We start from the raw sequence: 20,735 nt of genomic DNA on the forward strand, positions 1-20,735 counted from the left end.
GCATCTATAGGTAACGACTGTTCCTAACATTTTTGTTCATTGTAGACGATATGGTGTACTCAATATAGCATCATTTTTTGAATGTATATCCTGACTTTTACTGAAATAATGGAATTGCCAGGCTGATTAAAATGATTACAGATAAATTTGGTGTTATTAGGATCCTTAACATTAGACCGATGTTCATTCATTCTAAAATTGAGTATTTGTCCAGTGTCCCCGATGTAGATCAGTCCACAAAGAGCATATTCAATACCAAACACAGTTTTGGAAGCAGTACAATTCAAATCCTCATGAATAGATGTATTGTTATTTTTGATGGCCAAGTTACTTTGAAAGATGGTATTAGATATTAGTATATCACAGGTTTTACAATTTTTACGTCTACATTTAGAAATAGAGCAATATTATACTATCATTGAATACAAAAATATCTGAAAGATTAACAGTACATGACCGAATATAAACAAACGTGTCTGAATTTTTATAATTTTATGAGGAATGAGAAGACTGTTTTTGTGTCGTTAACATTTAACATCCTTTAAGATAACCATAGGGACACCTGATAAAATCAGTGTTGTTGTGTCTTTGACAACATCCGATTGACACCTGAGAGAATTGTCATCCAGTTTAATATTATTCATTCTACTTGTATGCTTGCTGTTAGGCTACCGGACTTGTACTGGTTACAAACTAAAACCAAGGGAAACACATTAAATATAAGAAGAAAACAAACACCACAAACCAGTAAAAGTCGGAAATGTTCCGAATATGTACTCGACTGTACTGATTTTTACTCGACCAGCCTGAATTGGTATGAAATATACTTGATAATACTCGTCTGCAGTCTAAACTATACTTAACAGTCTGAACTTGTACTCGACCTTTACTCGACCAATACTTAACCGTTTTATACTCGTCTGAACCATGATCGACCTAGTCTGAAAAAAGAGGGACGAAAGCTACCAGAGGGACAGTCAAACTCACAAATCGAAAACAAACTGACAACGTCATGGCTAAAAATGAAAAAGACAAAGAGACAAACAATAGTACACATGACAAATATAGAAAACTTAAGAATAAGCAACACGAACCCCAACAAAAACTAGAGGTGAACCATGCCTGACCTAGTCTGAACCACACTCTACCTAGTCTGAACATACTCGACCTAGTCTGAACCATAATCGGCCAAGTGTTAACCAACCTACCTGTAGATCTATTTATTGTATTTATCTATTGTATTTCATCATTTTAGACACTGTTTTACAACAGTTTTTCCCCCTAGCTAGAAATATGAACAACAATTTGAAATTAAAAATTGATGCAATATAGCATTAAAACCAACATTTCACAATTAACATAACATAACGTCAACACCATAGTCATACATACTTCCATATAAACATAACCTTTAAAATACAATAAAACAAGCTGGTCAATTAATCGCAAAACTGAATTGTGACTTATATTTTCAATGTAATTCAAGTTTTTTTTTAATGTTTCAGATATATTTCATGGTTACAGGACAATTTTAAACATTGATCTAAGCCTTGTTTAAATTTATGGTTTCAGTTGAGTTAAGTTAAAACTTCAGTGAATATTTTTATTAAAATATGTATAATAAAATTAACGGTACCAATTTTCTTGCACCAGATGCTCATTTCGACAATACATGTCTCTTCAGTGATGCTCGTGGCCAAAATATTTGAAATCCAAAGCTTATATAAAAGATGAAGAGCTATAATCCAATATTTTGTAACAGCAAACTTTAATAACACAAAATAATCCGTATTTTCATGCCAGTACCGAAGTCCTGGCTACTGGGCTGGTGATACCCTCGGGGACCAATAGTCCACCAGCAGAGGCATCGGCCCAGTTGTAGTAATAAAATTAACGGTACCAATTTTCTTGCACCAGATGCTCATTTCGACAATACATGTCTCTTCAATGATGCACTCGGCCAAAATATTTGAAATCCAAAGCTTATATAAAAGATGAAGAGCTATAATCCAAAAGGTCCAAAAAGTATAGCCAAATCCGTGAAAGGAATCAGAGCTTTGCATGAGGGAGATACATTCCTTAATTTATAATAAGTTCTAATATTTTGTACCAGCAAATTTTACTAACACAAAAAAATATATATTTTCATGCCAGTACCGAAGTACTGGCTACTGGGCTGGTGATACCCTCGGGGACTAATAGTCCACCAGCAGAGGCATCGACCCAGTGGTAGTAATAAAATTAACGGTACCAATTTTTTGCACCAGATGTGCATTTCGACAGTACATGTCTCTTCAGTGATGCTCGTGACCAAAATATTTGAAATCCAAAGCTTATATAAAAGATGAAGAGCTATAATCCAAAAGGTCCAAAAAGTATAGCCAAATCCGTAAAAGGAATAAGAGCTTTGCATGAGGTAGTATGTAACGCAATTTGATAAATCTAAAAAAAAATGACACCTTTGTTTAGTCGAACCAAGCATTTAACAAAATTATAATAATAGCACTTCCATAGTATAGCAATCCTTGACAACCGTTTTAAAAAATGTGTTCCAAGTTACAGTAACAATTTATTTCAATTAATTTTGATCATGTTTGTCAAAATTAAAGACATGGCATACACGACGCATTTTGATAATGTTTAATACTTTAGTACTTTTGTATTTTACGAGCAGAATGAGGTATACTTTTTTTAAACTCGTGTATAACTTATCTAGTGCATTCAAAAGGCCTTGCGAGTTAAATTAAACATGATCTTACAATTTGGAAAGAGTGATATATATAATTTAATACTCTCTGACCAGGGCTCTTTTAAATAAAGTTGCCCTAATCAGAAGGTATTACTTTATAGTTCACAACAATGGTATTAATTTCTTAATTTTTTTTTTTATCTCTTTTTGAAATTATAAAAATAAATATATTTCTAATATATGGTTTAACAATTTCAGTGATTCCGTTGTCGGTTGTTACCTCATTAAAAAGATAATCATATAATGATTTTATGAAACCGATATATTCTTTTTAAGGATTTTAGGACAATTCGGTTTAAAAAAAAGTACACATGCCAAACAAGAAGCACCTTCATAAGATTAAATTATGGATTTTAAGTTAAAGAAAATCTTTTGTTTAGCATAACTTTAAATCATTAAAATCAAATTGGTATTGGAAGGTAATTTGACAAACAATAAGACGTCACTGCTGGTGTAGTTTTAATACCCCGAAAGTATCAACAGCCCAGTAGTCAACTCTACTGTGCTGACATGAGTTATCATTGGTATGGTCATATTTATAAATAAACTGTTTACAAAACTTTAGAACTTGTGAAATACAAAGGTTTTTCTACCTCAGGGATAGATTACAAATGTAACGTAGCTGTATTTGGCAACACTTTATGGAGTTTTCGTCCTCAATGCTCTTCAACTTTGTACTTTTTTCGGCCTTTTATTTTTATAACTTTTTTAGATTCGAGCGTCACTGAAGAGTCTTTTGTAGACGAAACGTGCATCTGACGTAAATACAAAATTTAGTCCTGGTATATATGATGAATTTATATACATAACACATTATTCAACCAAAACCATAACAGAAACATAAAAAACCATGCATGTTGATTGTACAAAGAAACGAGCTACATCATATAGAAATGCAAATGCGAATTGACGTTTTTGCAGTGTTTTTATAATGATTTTGCTATGCATCCGTATATAATACTTATACGTTAATAAAAACGCGTTAAGAATGCTAATTGTCAGTACAAATTCAATAATCTTTTCTTTTATTTTTGATGCCCAAACTTATATATGCTAATGGGACATCAGTACCATTACAGATACATTGAGATATATACTGTTTTAACTCTCAAACAAAAAGTTTGGGTGATGAGTGTTTTATAATATTATAAATGTCAGTACTGGATCATTATTTATTTTGTCAGTAATGTTTCCATACTTATTTTGTCAGTACTCTTTCTGTCCTGACTTTATTGAAAGTGTTTTAGTACTGCTTTTTTGTATCCAGTTTAAGTAAATACTTGCGTTTAGTGCCTAACTTATCCATATATTTTTATTAGCTGTTTCTTTATTGTCAAAGGTGTAGCCCTTGATTTGGCGTGTTTTTTTCTAAATTTGAATACATATTATTACCAAAATATTGGGAACAGGAAACTAATTAACTAGATAAGTATAGTATAGTTTGGATTCAGTGTTGGTCTCTATCATTAGAGAAATTTTGACACATGTGCATCTGTTCGAGAACAATTGGTATTCAAACATAGGTTTGATAATTCTTTGACAATATAGCTAGCATCCTTGTTAAGGTTGTTGTTTTTCTCTTCGCCTTCAGCACTCCGCCAAACAGGACTTATCAGCAAAGTGAAAATGACCAAGGAAAAAAATCAAGCTTACTAATCTACTTACTAGTCTATCGAAAAACTATTTAAGTGAAGGCAAAAACATCACAATTGAAGCACAATAAGCACTTTATCGGTTTCCGATTGGAATTGTTTACCCTATAGGTGTCCAAATTTCACTCCCGGTTTCTTTTGACTTCGTGTTGTTTATCAATTAACTTTAACTGTTGTTGTTGATGTCCTTTTGTTTTATAAGTCTTTGTTTACTCCTTAAATTTGATTGTTATTGTCTTTCTGTGTAAAAATATCGTACCAGAAAGATATGTATTTATAAAGGCTACTCGGAAACACGTGTATTTGTTTATTTTAAGCACGTGTGTTCAAATCGAAACATGCTTATTTTTAATTTGATTGGACAATCAGTAAGTTATTACCAGTTTTAGTTATATCAATCAAGATAACTTCATGCTAGAATTTTAGCGCTAAAATTATATTATTATATAAATATAGGAAGATGTGGTGTGAGTGCCAATGAGACAACTCTCCATACAAATAACAATTTAAAAAGTAAACCATTATAGGTTAAAGTATGGCCTTCAACACGGAGCCTTAGCTCACACCGAACAACAAGCTATAAAGGGCCCCAAAATTACTAGTGTAAAACCATTCAAACGGGAAAACTAACGGTCTAATCTATATAAACAAAACGAGAAACGAGAAACACGTATATATTACATAAACAAACGACAACTACTGTACATCAGATTCCTGACTTAGGACAGGTGCAAACATTTGCAGCATAGTCTAGAATTGTCAATCGAGGTTCGCCTATCCGACATTACAGTTTTGTTTCCCACCCACCCACCACTTTTAAGACTTCATAGGTATGCAAATAGTATTTTATGTAGTTAATAGTTTATATGATACATGAATGTATTACTGTAAAGATTTTTTTCTTCAACTTTTTCTATTGTAGATTGTGTTTATATGTGATGGCAGCGGTCGATGACAGCAATTGCACATTTGTTTATTATTTCTAATAAAATAAGCTTTCTGTGCTTTTGGGGCGAGCTGATAACCAAATAACGGTGTTGAGTTTTACTTTATAAATGCTTGATGTTCGTTTGAAAAATTAAATAAGAACATAATTACATTGTTGTTCGAGGCTGACATTTATTTCTGTTAAGGTTGCTGATTCAATTTGACCAATATAACGGAACAATAAAAGACTGAAATACAGGTTAAAAGTTAAGCTACATATACAATCAAGCTTGGCCTTCCAATTTATTCTGATAAATCTTTTACCAAGTCATCACTATGACAGTTGTGTTCACCTTGGTTCCCTTGGATATTACATTTTACTTTGACAGCTTGTATGGACTTTCTCCTTTTTGAACTTACTGTATAGTTCGTAAGTTGTGTTATACTTTTTAAAGGTTATCAAAATGATAAAGTAAAATATTTGATAAAAGAACTTGTATGTTAGGACCCGATTTTAACTCAAATTTATTCAATTTGATCGTTTATTAGAAAAATATTATAGAGTAACATATATTTGAAAAAAAAGCAAAATAATTCATTATCAGTGTTGTCAACAGAAGTTACTAATGCAGAGGAATGCAATTCGTTATAACATTAACAAAACCAATATTACTGATTGCAAACATCCTTTATGAATTTTAAGATCAGGTTAAAACAAGATTGAGTCCATAGTACACGGTACCATACTAGCATATCATTTTCTATGTTCATATGTTTATATGGACCGTGAAATTGGGGACAAAAACTAATTTTACATTTATATTTAAAAGATCATATCAAAGGAAACATGTGGACAAAGTTTCAAATTGATTGTACTTCCACTTCATCAAAAACTTAAACCTGACGCTGAACAGACGGACAGTCGATCTAACAGACGAACAAATGGACAAACGGACACACAGACCAACAAACATAATGCCCCTCTACTATCGTAATTGGGGCATAACAACTATTTTTGGAAAAAATAATTAAATGCAATAATGAAATTATCTTCATTGCACAAGATGGAAACTATCATATATCTTCTAATTATTAATACATGCAACGTTTAATTCATGAAAAGAACCAAAGTTATATCTGGAAAATGAGAAATCAATCAGAAATCAAAATAATAGATGAAACGCATATTTGAGAACACACACATATAAATGTTGTTGAAGCAAGTTATTGCAAAGGGGAGTGTAATACATGTGTACTACTATGAAAGCGAGAGATCTTAGAAAACGTGCATGTGTATATCTCACCATAGACAATACTGTTTAAGTTTTGTTTGTGCTAGTGAGACAGCTGTTTCTAACTTTACCAGGACACCAAAAATTGGATCAAAAGTGTAAAAAGGGCTTATACATGTTTGCAACTGACTTGATGAATCATTTTGCGAGTGTCAATCGAATGCAAATAGGTATCATGTGTATAAGATAAAGTGGTATGTACATGTATTCAGTACGCATATGTATAGGATTGAATTGTATTGTATTTCTTACACGAAGTTTAATATAGTTTCATCCTGAACACTAAAGAAGTATGTACTGTGAAACCGTGAAAGTTAATTAGTTAATAATAATACCAAATAAGACTTTAATTATAGCGATTAATTTTTTAAATGATGATTTGAAGCACATTGAATTTCAATATAAAATTTGACAAGTATATCTTAACTTGATAATTTGATTAATGACTATGGTTTCACAGTAAAAAAACAGCAAAAAACACATGTTTCCAAATGTTTAGGACTTCCTCCTGAAACTTTACTTTCTCTCTGTCTAATTCTAATTTTATCTATATTTCCTAAATATGTATAACATGGATAATGTCCATATCACAATATACATAACTACAGGTGCACCTACAATATATGTCATTCTTCATAAAATATATCATACTTAAATCATTAATTGTAATGTTTGCTTGGCATATAAATCATCAAATTCATTTGTGAGATTAAGATTTAGTCAAACACTGAGACCGTCATATATTGAAAATCAGCGATGATTTTAGTGAATAAATATCACATGACCAAATTCGGTTAGTTAATGGAATATTTTATTGGCCCAATTTACAATCAATTTTTATACAAATGGTCTCCAGAAAATAAACTATCAATAGTCTAAACATATTCAGGCATTTGTGTACAATAGGAAATAATTTTCATCTTTTACTTGTTCATAGAAAGTTGTTTTTATGGCATTGTGAAGTGTTTTTTATTGAATAATAACATTGTTTACAATATGATAATAGCATGAATATCACGTGAATTCCCTATTTTCCGAAAAGACGTAGCGCGGAATGATATTGAAAAAAAATCACATGCTTCATGCTTTGATCACATGCCTTTCTGCAACGTGATCGCATGACAGTCCGACGTAACTCGGAAAATTTATGAAAATAAACATCAATAGTACGTTTTCAGTGAAAATGTAACAAAGTAAGGAAAACAAAAAATGTTAGGAAACAGGAAAATATATAGTGTAAATTTCAAAAATTAATGAGAAATAAAAACATATTTAAGGTAGATTAATGGTATACCGCCATCTTGGATTGTTCTGTCGCTATACAAAATCGGACTAGTTATTTGCCCAAATCTGCAAATTTGGAGACAGATTTGCAATTTAACGGTTAGACTGTTTATTTATTGTATTATTCAAAATATTTAAACAAATATCCAATTTTGTGTAATTGGAATATTTTTTATTAAATAAGACATTTAAGGGGAGATAACTCTTTTAGTAAAAAATATATACTGGACTGATAATGACATTTTTAATTTTGGCTTGTAGCAAGAAAAGAAGTTCGGTGACACAATTTGTTTTTTTATTTTCTTAAAATTTATGATAAAATCCATCTTCTCACATTTATTTCAAAATTCTACCTCATAGTAATAATAGTAGTCCAATACTCTTAACCAACTTATTTTCGCGGATGCCTTATTTCGCGTCCACTTCGCATCTGATTAACTCCGCAATTTTATAATATACTGGGTGTGTATAAAGAGGAAAGATCCGAGTTTTACATAGTCACGACGATTTATGTTCACGTTATTATATTACTCGCGAAAGTCGAAAAAATAAATCGCTCACAAGTTGGTTTACTGTATATTGACTAGTTCGTTATGTCCTGACTCCCTTGTTTTGACAGGGAGATGTGAGTCTGATCTTTCCGACCAGATCATCTTACCTAGAGTTTCATTGTTCTGTACGTTGTCTTTTGTTATTTAACATTTTTGCGAGAACATCGAACTCCCATAGAAACATTTATGCAGAATAAAGACTAATCGGACTTCTCTTGAACTGAATTTTAATGTGCGTATTGTTATTCTTTTACTTTTCTACATTGGCTAGAGGTATAGGGGGAGGGTTGAGATCTCATAAACATGTTTAACCCCGCCGCAATTTTGCGCCTGTCCCAAGTCAGGAGCCTCTGGCCTTTGTTAGTCTTGTATGATTTTAAATTTTAGTTTCTTGTGTATAATTCGGAGTTTAGTATGACGTCCATTATCACTGTACTATTATGCATATTTTAGGGGCCAGCTGAAGGACACCTACGGGTGCGGGAATTCTCGCTACATTGAAGACCCATTGGTTGCCTTCGGCTGTTGTTTGCTCTATGGTCGGGTGGTTGTCGCTTTGACATATTCACCATTTCCTTTCTCAATTTTAATTTCAAAATTTATGTAAAAAAACACATAGTGTCTTTGTGGGGAATCTATCTAAATTAATTTAAACCTTCCAGGATATGAAGCAATGATTTAACTTTTATCTTTCATTTTTTTTACAATCCCAAATCATATGGACAAAGTGCAAAGTTTGAATCGAAAAAAATGCATTTTAGATTATTTAACAATCAAGCATCGTATCCTTGAACAAAGATCGAAGGTAAGTACTATATCATTGACATAGTATTTATTTCTATAAAAAGAACCGATACTTGTCAATATTTTGACTAGTATCTTCCGCATCACTTATTATCAAAACATGTTGATGTTTAAAATAAATGTAATGGCACACAAAAGGAAGAAGAATATAAAATACCAGATTTTGTGAAGAATAAGTTAAACGTATTTTTGTTTTGTTTTTTTAAGGTCAATTTTTTTTTCTTTTTCTGTTTTTTGTTTAAGAATTTTTGTTCTATCTTAAACTGCAGCATCTGTAATGAAAAAAAAAGACGAAGAACAAAACTGACCGTTATATACATTTTATACATGGAAAAATCATATTCATCTTATCAAGGACTAAATTTCTACAAATATTTGCTGTACAATAATTTACATACCGATTTAAACTTGTCATTAAGCTTAATTTACATTAGCAACACGACGGGTGCCCAGGTTGACCAATTATGCCTACCTTTCCGGAGCACCTGCGATGATGTAGCTATGTTCAGTCTTTTGTTTTCTTTGTTATTTTATGTTAACTGTTGTTAGTCATTTATCATTTTTCTTTTTTTGTCAGATTGGTTCTGACTTATAAGTCTGAATGTCTTTTTGATATGTTTTAGATTTCCTTTTCAATGAAAAATATTAACTCACAAATTATCACGAGAGTAAAAATATCAGCTCATGTTTCCGGTGTTATTATTCGTGATTTAAGGAATGATAGCAAACAAAGAAAATATGCAAACAACACGTTGTAAATGTCGTGCGTCCGAAAGGCATTTCTATATTAAACTTTACCACAATCATTGCTTAGGTAAACACAAATCGTTTCATTGTATATAATACCATATTCCAATCAATTTCTAAATATAAGTTATACTTTGGATAACATCAAAACAGATAAAGGTTTTTTAAAATAAAGAAGGGGGTGCCACATATATATTTATTACAATTCACATAACTCGTACAATTATTCCATCAGCATAGATTATTCAGAAATGACATAGTTAATAACAAATGCTTCTAAAATCATAGAGGTTCGTCATTTAAAACTGGATTTCATCGGAATCTTTTTAAGTTTCATGTGATTTCTTTGTTTCACGCTCATACGATAACTTGAATAATAAGAATGATTATCAAACATGTAAGTTGTTGGGAGAAGCACAATCTATTATTTTTTTTCAAATATACAAGTAAAACTAGTATTTAAACATGGTTAGCAGAAGCGCAATAAGTTATAACTTCTACGAAATGGGTAAAAAATAAGTTACCCGTTTCTTATATGATTGAGATTTACTTATTGAATATTAAATGGAATGAAGTTCTTTAAAATAATCCAGCGTAAGAACCGGTGCTTACCAGAGTGATCAGACAAGATGGGTTAATTTGAGTGAACGGTGTGGATTTTGCTGACAACATGTGTTGGATAGGGTCAGTAATTAGCCTTGTAATAGGCTTCACATACATCCATTGTATAGTTGATTTTAATGTTATTTTACATTCACGGCCATTGCATATAAAAAGACAAATAAATAATATTTAACTCCGAGAAAATTCAAAACGGACAGTTCCTTATCAAATTGCAAAATCAAAAGCTCAAACATATCAAGCGAATGGATAACAGCTGTTATATTATAAATTTGGTACATGCATTTCTTTGTAGAAACATGGCGGATTAAACCTGGTTTATAAATAGCTAAACCTCACACTTGTATGTCAGTCGCATAAAATTCACATTACGAGCGGACGTAGTAGCGCATTAAACATCTCGCACTAAACAATTTAAGCAAGTGTTTAACTGCAGGACAAGAAAGTAAATTATCTATTCATATAAACCTGATGTTAACATGAACTTAAATTATATATCATTTAAAACTACACATTGCGAAAGATCTATACATGTAACAAGGATAGTATTTTATATAAACACTGATAATAGTGAATTATGATTAAACTGATAACAAACAAACATACATGTACCTTTGTATCTCTGTATTTGCTGCACTTGAGTACATGTAAATATAAAATTATCACAATGAAGTATCATCAAAGATAACCCCTCTGTGTGTATTACATGTTATACGACAAGAATAACATTGAACTATACATTACCTAATACATCGTTGTACGACAGATTGGAGACAAAATTATGTGTTCGGTGATAAATCCACCATTATAGCATTTTCTGAATTTTTAAATTTTTTTTTTAACTCTAGACCCACAGTGGAATTTAAAAATACCGGTCTTTTCGTAGATGGCCTCCGTAAAATATCAAAATCAGCATAATCACTTATGTAAGGTCAAGCTCTGATCTTTATTTATCTTCATCGGGAACGCTAAAAACTATACAGATTTTAAAAGCAGCCTACATTACTTTTGGAAGTAATATGACAATAAATGTGTTTTTCAAAAATAGCTACCTGTATCACATATAAATTTTGGCTTAATGATTTGAATCTTTACAGATGGGTGCAGTCCTAACCTGTACAGCAAGTTAACTTGATAACCAGTCATTTGGACTGGTCAAAGTTAACCTGTGACCAAATTTAGGACTGCTCTGACCAGTCCTAGGACCAAAATCTAGTTAACTTGAAAAGCGGACTTGGTCCTAGGACTGTTTTTATGTCTGCCAAAAAGTTAACTTCGAAACAGGTCCGCTATTGATATAAGTTAACTTCGAACCAGTCCTGCCGTAAAGTTAACATAAGTTAACTTCGAAACCAGTCCTGCCATAAAGTTAACATAAGTTAACTTCGAGACCAGTCCTGCCACAAAGTTAACTTTTGCTTTGACAAATCCTATCGAAACCAGACCTGTTCCCAAGTTAACTTTTGACTGGTCTGCTCAACACTAAGTTAACTTGTAACCAGGACCGCTCTACATCGATTTTTTTAAAATATTTTTTAATATCTTTGTTTCGTAGTATAAACATCGAAAATAAAGTAAAACTAATACTTCCGTTATATAAATAGGATTTAATACAAATATTTGAAAATAAAGTTCGCATAAAACGTTGCTTAAAACACAAATTTATCTGTGATCTGCCAATCTATCAATTAAAAAACGATCTTGGTTACAATGATAACGGGCACTGAATATATATTCCAATACCGATCAAATTCAACCATATTTGCACTTTATTTATATGTATATCTATGCAAGGACGTATTTTAGAGGAAAGCATCATTTTAACACATGACTACAAATTTTTGTTCGCATAAATTTAGGGTGCCAGCATGTCCTCCTTTATTCAAAATATTGATGCATAAAAAAATTTAGTTACGTTTTGATACCTCATGCTGACTTGTACAACACAATTATTTGACCGCGTTGACCAAAACTGACCATGTGTGCACTTTTATTTATAAATCTATATACCTGCATAGTAAATCAGCCATATTTTTTCTAATTTTTGTTCGCATAAATTTAGGGTACCAGCATGTCCTCCTTTTATTCAAAATTTTGATACGTAAAAAAATTTCAGTAGTTTTGATACCTCATACTGACTTGTACAACAAATTTATTTGACTGCATCAACTAAAACTGACCATATGTGCACTTTAATTTGTAAATCTATATACCAGCATAGTAAATCAGCCATATTTGTTATGTCAGGATTCAATGTATATTACAATGGACAGCAATATTGCTATACAATAACAACAATTTTTTGTTTGCATAAATTTAGGGTGCCAGCATATGTCCTCCTTTTATTCAAAATATTGATACGTAACAAAATTTCATTAGTTTTGATACCTCTTGCTGACTTGTGCAACAAAATAATTTGACCGTGTTGACCAAAACTGACCATGTGTGCACTTTTTTTTATAAATCTATATACCCGCATAGTAAATCAGCCATATTTTTTCAAATTTTTGTTCGCATAAATTTAGGGTGCCAGCATATGTCCTCCTTTTATTCAAAATTTTGATACGTAACAAAATTTCAGTAGTTTTGATACCTCATACTGACTTGTACAACAAAATTATTTGACTGCATCAACTAAAACTGACCATATGTGCACTTTCATTTGTAAATCTATATACCAGCATAGTAAATCAGACATATTTGTTATATCAGGATTCAATGTATATTACAATGGACAGCAATATTGCTATACAATAACAACAATTTTTTGCTTGCATAAATTCAGGGTGCCAGCATATGTCCTCCTTTTATTCAAAATATTGATACGTAATAAAATTTCAGTAGTTTTGATACCTCTTGCTGACTTGTGCAACAAAATTATTTTACCATGTTGACCAAAACTGACCATGTGTGCACTTTTTTTTATAAATCTATATACCCGCATAGTATTAAATCAGCCATATTTTTTCAAATTTTTGTTCGCATAAATTTAGCGTACCAGTATGTCCTCCTTTTATTCAAAATTTTGATACGTAACAAAATTTCAGTAGTTTTGATACCTCATACTGACTTGTACAACAAAATTATTTGACTGCATCAACTAAAACTGACCATATGTGCACTTTAATTTGTAAATCTATATACCAGCATAGTAAATCAGCCATATTTGTTATGTCAGGATTCAATGTATATTACAATGGACAACAATATTGCTATACAATAACAACAATTTTTTGTTTGCATAAATTTAGGGTGCCAGCATATGTCCGCCTTTTATTCAAAATATTGATACGTAACAAAATTTCAGTAGTTTTGATACCTCTTGCTGACTTGTGCAACACACTTATTTGACCGTGTTCACTAAAACTGACCATGTGAGCACTTTTATTCATAAATCTATATACCAGCATACTAAATCAGCAAATTTTTTCAAATTTTTGTTTGCATAAATTTGGGTGCCTTCATGTCCTCCTTTTATTCAAAATTTTGATACGTAACAAAATTTCAGTAGTTTTGATACCTCTTGCCGACTTGTGCAACAAAATTATTTGACCGTGTTGACCAAAACTGACCATGTGTGCACTTTTTTTTATAAATCTATATACCATGTATACCCGCATAGTAAATCAGCCATATTTTTTCAAATTTTTGTTCGCATAAATTTAGGGTGCCAGCATATGTCCTCCTTTTATTCAAAATATTGATACGTAACAAAATTTCAGTAGTTTTGATACCTCTTGCTGACTTGTGTAACAAAATTATTTGACCGTGTTGACCAAAACTGACCATGTGTGCACTTTTTTTTATAAATCTATATACCCGCATAGTATTAAATCAGCCATATTTTTTCAAATTTTTGTTCGCATAAATTTAGCGTACCAGCATGTCCTCCTTTTATTCAAAATTTTGATACGTAACAAAATTTTAGTAGTTTTGATACCTCATACTGACTTGTACAACAAAATTATTTGACTGCATCAACTAAAACTGACCATATGTGCACTTTAATTTGTAAATCTATGTACCAGCATAGTAATTCAGCCAAATTTGTTATGTCAGGATTCAATGTATATTACAATGGACAGCAATATTGCTATACAATAACAACAATTTTTTGTTTGCATAAATTTAGGGTGCCAGCATATGTCCTCCTTTTATTCAAAATATTGATACGTAACAAAATTTCAGTAGTTTTGATACCTCATGCTGACTTGTGCAACAAAATTATTTGACCGTGTTGACCAAAACTGACCATGTGTGCACTTTAATTTGTAAATCTATATACCCGCATAGTAAATCAGCCATATTTTTTATGTCAGGATTCAATGTATAATACAATGGACAGCAATATTGCAATACAATAACAACAAATTTGTGTTCGCATAAATTTAGGGTGCCAGCATGTCCTCCTTTAATTCAAAATATAGATACAGAACAAAATTTCAGTAGTTTTGATACCTCATGCTGACCATGCTGACTTGTACAACAAAATTATTTGACCGCATCAACTAAAACTGACCATATGTACACTTTAATTTGTAAAGTTATATACCTGTATAGTAAATCAGACATATTTTTTGTGTTAGGATTCAATGTACAATACAATGGACAGCAATATTGCAATAAAATAACAACAAATTTGTGTTCCCATACATTTAGGGTGCTAGAATGTCCTCCTGTTATTCAAAATATTGATACGTATCAAAATTACAGTGTTTTGATACCTCATGCTGACTTGTACAACAAAATATTTTGAGCGCTTCCACCAAAACTGACCATATGTGCACTTAAATTTGTAAATCTATATACCATACATGCCTATATACCCTCATAGTAATTCAGCCATATTTTTTATGTCAGGATTCAATGTATAATACAATGGATTGCAATATTGCAATACAATAACCAGCTGATAACAACAAATTTTTGTTTCGCATAAATTTAGGGTGCCAGCATGTCCTCCTTATATTCAAAATATTGATACGTAACAAAATTTCAATAGTTTTGATACCTCATGCTGACTTGTACAATGAAATAATTTGACCGCATTGACCAAGACCAAAACTGACCATATGTGCACACTAATTTGTAAATCTATATGCCAGCATAGTAAATCAGCCATATTTTTGTATGTCACGATTCAATGTATAATACAACGGACAGCTATATTGCAATACAATAACAACATGAACAACAAATTTTTGTTCGCATAAATTTAGGGTGCCAGCATGTCCTCCTTTTATTCAAAATATTGATCTGTTGATACGTAACAAAATTTCAGTAGTTTTGATACCTCATGCTGACTTGTACAACAAAATGATTTGACCGCATTGACCAAAACTGACCATATGTGCACTTTAATTTGTAAATCTATATACCATGTACATATGTATACCCGCATAGTAAATAAGCCATATATTTTTTATGCCAGGATTCAATGTATAATACAATGGACAGTAATATTGCAATATAATAACAACAAATTTTTGTTCGCATTAATTTTGGATGTCAGCATGTGCTCCTTTTATTCAAAATATTGATACGTAACAAAATTTCAGTAGATTTGATACCTCATGCTGACTTATACAACAAAATTATTTGACTGCATTGACCAAAAACTGACCTGCATATGTGCACTTTAATTTAAAAATCTATATATATCCGCATAGTAAATCAGCCATATTTTTGATGTCTGGATTCAATGTATAAAATAAATGACCGCTGTTGGGATGGCGCCTAATTATGTCTTCTCCTGGCACTCCTGTGAACATGTTAGTAGGACGGCAAATGTAAGCAATAAGGAAAACAATTAATGCAATTTTTTTTCCGCATACATTGAGAATGTCAGCGTTTCATCTCTGTATTCATAATATTGAACAGTCACTAGGGTGTGTACAAATCTCTCGACAAATCTGACGAATTTGACGAGATTGTTGGTAGTTTTACCACATCGTACATATCCGGACACTGTACAACTGTACAATTTTCGTTAGAATATTCTGCGGGAAAAGAATAGTAAATCCAATCCAAATAAGTAGAATAACAATGAAATATCCATGCATGAATAAATGCGTAAAGTAAAAATTATGAAGGGACAGGTAAAACACGGGGAACGAAGTAACGTCGACAAAGATGTTGATATCCCATGATATACGAATGTTGTTCCGATGCGTTGGATAACCCTAATTTCTATCCGCCTTCCAATTAAAAAAATATGATAGCTCTATGTAATTGACTTATGTTTATAAGAATATATAAAAATAAAAAAAGAAAGAATTGGGTTGTTATTAATAATGTCTAGTAGAGTATAGCGAGTAAAGAAATTTGCTATCAGAGGCCTTCTTGGGAAGAACAATGCGAATGTTGTTTATACATATTTTAATAAAGCTCAAGTCTGATATGAAAAGTCACAAAAACGATAACATTTCATAAGCAGACATGTCCCCAGGTCTGGTCAATAGCAGACTTGTCCACAGGTCTGGTCAGAAGCAGACCTGTCAACAGGTCTGGTCAGAAGCAGACCTGTCCACAGGTCTGGTCAGAAGCAGACCTGTCCGCAGGTCTGGTCAGGAGCAGACCTGTCCACAGGTCTGGTTTGGGGCAGACCTGTCCTCAGGACTGGTCAAAAGCAGACTTGTCCACAGGTCTGGTCTGGAACAGACCCGTCGATAGGTCTGCAGCAGTCATAAAAAAGCGGACTGTAGGTCTGGTCCACCGTAGACGAAGTTAACTTGCTGGTCTGCTTAAAAATTCTCAAGTTAACTTAAAAAGCAGTCAACAAGTTAACTCTAAGTTAACTTTTGTCAAGGTTAGGACCGCACCCATCTGTACTTACTTTCTAAATAATATCGATTAATTCCAGAAATAAATCAGATTGTGAATACATATGTTCAAACTCGTTTAAAGTTTTTTTTTCGTAACAACAAACAAAAGAACTATGTCAATTGGACATGCGTTGATGCTAACATTTGAGTTCGCTTTTGAGATTCCGTATATTGTCAAGTTATCGGAATCACAATGGGAACTAACTGTGCACCACTTATTCATTGTTATTGCCGACCTGTTTCTGTATTGTTATGAGTTACTATTTATATCTATATCATAAACGGGAAACTCAATACCATTTTTATTTTATAAAAGGGATGATTCTTAATTATCCATTTTTTAGATGGTGATATTCTCTTGTCACCATCTTATGGTGTTAATATATATCTCAACTTGTACGATTCGCTCGTGTATGTAACAACGTATTATATCTTTAAGATTTTTTATTGTTTTATTCTTTACAAAGCACAAAAATGTCGGCATTCACATCGATGGTAACAAAACCTTTAAACAGACTTATTAAGAAGGGATATAGTTACGATACTGTTGTCAGGTCATTAAAGATTGCATATTTTGGCTATAATATGGATTCTTACGCATACAATCCTCTTCCCTTTTCACGATCTACCGATTTAGACTTTCAACCGAATTTTTAATAACATGAGCAACACAACGGGTGCCACATGTGGAGCGGGATCTGCTGACCATTCCGGAGCACCTGAGATCACCCCAAGTTTTTGGTGGGATACGTGTTGCGCAATCTTAATTTTCTATGTTGTTTATTGTGTACTGTTATTTGTCTGTTTGTCTTTTACATTTTTAGTCATGGCATTTATTTTCGATTTATGAGTATCTTTCGCTCCTCCTTCAGAATGATAGCTCTGAATAGAAAAGGTTTCTGTCGCAATTGATGTTGTTCGTTTAGAATCAAATAAATCCAAAAACAGTAAGTAGAACTGGTGATTAAACATGTTAAAGTGCATGGACGAAAAAATTGTTAAAATTAAAGTTAACTATGATCGCGATATATGTACTTAGTTACGTTTCTAACAACCATATACAAATCATTACATAACAATTTACAATATGCATAAATACGTATAGCCATTTCGTACCATAACCATTTCGTACCCTAGCAAAATCCATTTCGTTCCCTAATCATTTCGTAAATTGACCATTTTGTACCTCCTGGATTATTAACTTGTATACCAATTCGTACCTTAAGGGATATTAATATGTATACCATTTCATACCTCAAATAAGAATTACATGTATGCCAATTCGTACCTCATGGAAGATTTATGTTTAACATATCGTATCTCATGCAAGGTTTGTATGTATACTATTTCGTACCTGTTACTGTTAACTTGTTTGTTTATTGGTTAATAAAGCTCATATGTGTAGAGTTTAACGATTAATTGAAAAGGACAAATCTTGTATACAAACAAAGTATAAATTTAAACTATAAACTTTTCAATTGCTGATAAATCAAACCAATCATTGCTCTTTATAAAAAAAAATCCCATTTAGATGCAAAATTTCATTTATGTTTAATTTTAAAATAACTTAAAAATCATAAAAAAAACTTTACAAAAATATGATTTGAAATAGTTAACATGTATAAAGTCTTTGAGGTACGTAATGGTAGATGCATTTTTCCCATAAGGTACAAAATGGATATTCTCGCGGATACGAAATGGTAAATTATGGGTACAAAAAGGCAAATCTGAGTACGAAATGGCATAGGTACGAAATGTTCAAGGTACGACATAACTTACTTCCAACGTAAATCAATACGTTACTATTTCCTGCAAGGTTATGTGAATACATTTGATTGTTTCACATTAAACAACAAAGACAACTACTGTGGATTCATTAATATTCGCTGGATACCAATTTTTGTGGATTACGTTGGCACAGGTGAACCACAAAATTAAAAGTTCAAGGAATGAAAAGTTTTATATAGAATTTTCTTCAGACTTTAATAAAACAACGAAATTCAATACCAATTATGATGCAATTTTCCCCTTATCCACGAAAATTGGTACCCACAAACATAAAGGAATCCACAGTACGTTAGCAAGAAAAGGGACACATAGTAAATACGATATTCAATGATATCGGTTTCCTAGTCCGTTCAGATTTCCAAATATTGAAATAATTGATTATCAATCCCAGATAACGTAGGTTACGTATTGTTAATCCGAGATCACGGACTATATTTGACAAAGTGAATGATTGCAAAGTGCGCATGTCTTGATTTATATGTATGGCCAGAAACTTTTATCCATGGATCATTAAGAATTCATGTTTATGAGATACTTGTAGCAAAAAAGTTAGCTCAGAACGATCAACATAAACTCAATCATAGTTAGTAAAGCAGACGAGACGTTTCAGCGCGTGTATCTTGTTAAATTTCTTTGGCATTTCCGTGCTGTTTTTGTTCTGAAAAACTATAGAACCTAGGCTTAAAATATGAATGGTACACATTATCAGTATAACAGGGTTATAATTTTTATCCATCCTGAAAATCAAAGAATAAGAGACATGAGTGATGCATTTAAAAAGGAGGAATCAACAATTGTAAAACCCTAGATCAACGTTGGTGTCTATATAGTTACATCAGTTCATATCATTTGACAACAAGTTGAGGCCCTGCTACCTTGGTCATGGTACATTCTCTTTGAATTAGTAACTAATTTTGCTGTCTTTAGCTTGACCTTTTTTTTTTAAATTTCAGAGCAGATATATCATCGTGTGAGTGGTTTATTAGCAGTTCCAAAGTAAAGAACTTGAATTAGAAACCAGCTATTAAGAATTCTTAATCCTGTAAGAATGGAATGGAAAGCTGACATTACAGACTATCGATCTGAGATCTCTTTATGACTTCTGTAGACAACACAAATAAATATGACCCTTTTTTTCTATTATTGTAAGGAATGTTTAAAGTTATCTTTTATCATAAAACACATTATAAGATAACTATGTAATTGTACATTTTGTATGAAGTTATACATTTATAAATTACACTTACATTGTATGGTTCAGAAATTGTGAGTGTGCTAAAAAATACAGAACGTTATTACATATACGGAAATTACCATAAACTTATGAGAACAAAAAAGCAAAAAGAAAAATAATACTTAATATTTTGAAATTTATTTATGAACTTCCGCATTTTTATATACGTAGTTATAAATCCACGAGGAAATTAAACAAAAACTTATTTGGATTCTGAACTTTAAGGTATGATTTACTATGAATAATAATTTACAGATCATTA

This window comes from Mytilus edulis, chromosome 6 (genome assembly GCF_963676685.1).
Source record: "Mytilus edulis chromosome 6, xbMytEdul2.2, whole genome shotgun sequence".
NCBI lineage: Eukaryota > Metazoa > Mollusca > Bivalvia > Mytilida > Mytilidae > Mytilus > Mytilus edulis.